Source organism: Hordeum vulgare, chromosome 6H, assembly GCF_904849725.1.
Source record: "Hordeum vulgare subsp. vulgare chromosome 6H, MorexV3_pseudomolecules_assembly, whole genome shotgun sequence".
NCBI lineage: Eukaryota > Viridiplantae > Streptophyta > Magnoliopsida > Poales > Poaceae > Hordeum > Hordeum vulgare.
Window position 1 is genome coordinate 540,311,523 of NC_058523.1, and position 2,901 is coordinate 540,314,423.

The window sequence follows — 2,901 nt, forward strand, 5'->3', positions numbered from 1 at the left end:
TGCAACGATCTAGTATGATCATGCAATGGCAATATGAGTGTGACGACACAAGTCATGAGACGGAACGGTGGGAGTTGCATGGCAATATATCTCGGAATGGCTATGAAAATGCCATAGTAGGTAGGTATGGTGGCTGTTTTGAGGAAGGAATTTGGTGGTTTTGTGCACCGGCAAGAATTGCGCGGCACTAGAGAAGCTAGCAATGGTGGAAGGGTGAAAGTGCGTATAATCCATGGACTCAACATTAGTCATAAAGAACTCGCATACTTATTGCGGAAGTTTTTATTAGTAATCAAAACAAAGTGCTAAACGCATACTCCGAGGGGAAGGGTTGGTAGGTGTAAACCATCGCGCGATCCCGACCTCAACACAAAGGATGACAATCAATAGATCAATTATGCTCCGACTTCCTAACATAGCGGTTCACCATGCGTGCATGCTACAGGAATCACTAACTCCAACACAAGTATCTCTAGATTCACAACACCCTCCTAACATAACTTTTAATATTACCGAATCCACATCTCAAAACTAATTGAGAGGAATCAAAACTTCTCTTTCTACTCAATGCACATTAAGATGGAGGTTTTTGCATCCTCTTTGGGTACCTAGCACATGGGACTACTTTCATAGCATAAGCCAACTACCAAATCACGCACCGCCGTGCTCTAAATATATAAGTGAAGCACAAGAGCAAAAGTCTCTAGCTCAAAAGATATAAGTGAAGCACAAGAGCAAAAGTATCTAGCTCAAAAGATATAAGTGAAGCACAATGAGCATTCTAGCAAAATCACGATGAGTGCATGTCTCTCTCTCTCAAAAAGGTGTGCAGCAAGGATGACTGTGACACAACAAAAATAAAAGACTCCTAAGATACAAGACGCTCCAAGCAAAACACATATCATGTGGTGAATATAAATATAGCTCCAAGTAATGTTACCGATGGATTGAAGACGAAAGAGGGGATGCCTTCCCGGGGCATCCCCAAGCTTAGGATTTTTGGTGTCCTTGAATTTGGCTTGGGGGGCCTTGGGCATCCCCAAGCTTGAGCTCTTTCCACTCATTATCTCTTTGTCCATTAGAACGTCACCCAAAACTTGAAAACTTCACAACACAAAACTTAAACAGAAACTTGTGATAACATGAGTACAAGAAAATAAACTACCACTTCTTTTGGTACTCTAGCAAACTAGAATTCCATCTATAGTGATGATGGGCTACTGTATTCTCACTTTCCCATGGCTAGCACCCCCGATACTAACCATAGTTTCATCAAAACAAGCAACCAACTCAACAAAAACAAAATCTGTCAAAAACAGACTAGTCTGTAGCAATTTGTATACTTCGTATACTTCTGGTACCTCAAAAAATCTGAAAAATTAAGATGGTCTCGGGAAAAATCATATCAATCAGCAGAAAAAAGAATCAACTCAAAAGCTCTTTCTGAATAAAAATGCAAAATCATCTTGTGAGGGAAAAGTTTCTGTCTTTTTCCAGCAGGATCAAACAACCATTACCAAGACCAATCATAAACGTTTTGCTTGGCTCAAACACAAAAAGAAACACAAAAAACACAATCACAACTGAATTGTGAAAGTATGGACGCAATAAAACAGAAGGAAAAAAGATAAATTCATTGAGTTGCCTCCCAACAAGCGCTATTGTTTAACGCCCTTAGCTAGGCATAGAAGCGGTAGAATCACGTATCGTCGTCTTTGGTGCTCAAACCATAAGTAGCGTGATCACTTATCATCTTGAGGTTTTCATCTTTCTTGCTAGATGATTCACCACTACTTTTAGGAACAAAGACAGGCTTGGTGATTTTATTTTGGGCAAAATTGGGAGTACTCTGCATAGCGGCAAAAGCGAAACCCAAGTTGGTTATAACATCATCTAGTTTGCCAATCCTAGCGGAATCATGACCTAGCTTTTCGCTAACTATGGGTTCCTTCTCCTTTAAATTTTTCAAAACCATTCCCATCTTGGATCTGTACTGAGTGATTTGATTGTGGATCTTTTTATCCAAATTCTCAATGAGTTCAATCGTAGCAACTTTATTTTCAATAGCGTCCAACCTACGCATCACATGTTCCAGAGTTAAGGTAGTTCCATTAACCATGAGTGGGGGTGAGCCTACCAAATTTATCACAGCTCCGTAAGAAACAACGGTATGGCTACCCAAGAAATTTCCAGCTACGATGGTGTCAAGAATATACCTATTCCAAGGAGAAATACCCACATAAAAATTGCGAAGCAAGACGGTAGTGGATTGCTTATGAGTAGATCTACTCTGAGCATTGCAAATCCTATACCAAGCGTCCTTTAAGTTTTCTCCCTCAATTTGTTTGAAATTGAGAACTTCGCTCTCGGGAGTATCGTTCGAAGTGGTGGATCTATCCATCAGGATAGACTATCCCACATAGACGAGCAGAAAGCAAGCGAGAGAAAAAGGGCAAACGAAAAGGCGAACGAAAAAGGCAAATTGGTGAAGTGGGGGAGAGGAAAACGAGAGGCAATGTCACGCCCAAGATGCGACCCTATCCTCAATTTGGCACGACGGCCTCGTCAGGGATAGAAGCGCATCTCGTCGTGTCACAAGAATGGATATCGTTACAAGTACATGTACTGAAAAGAAGAGGTATATAATAGAATTGGCTTACACTCGCCACAAGCTACATCAGAGTCACATCAGTACATTACATATTCATCCAGAGTAAGAGCAGGGTCTGACTACGGACGAAAACAAATGAGAAAATAAGAACGACGTCCATCCTTGCTATCCCAGGCTACCGGCCTGGAACCCATCCTAGATCGATGAAGAAGAAGAAGAAGCAACTCCAAATGAACAATCAATGCGCTCGCGTCAAGTAACCTTTACATGTACCTGCAACTGGTGTTGTA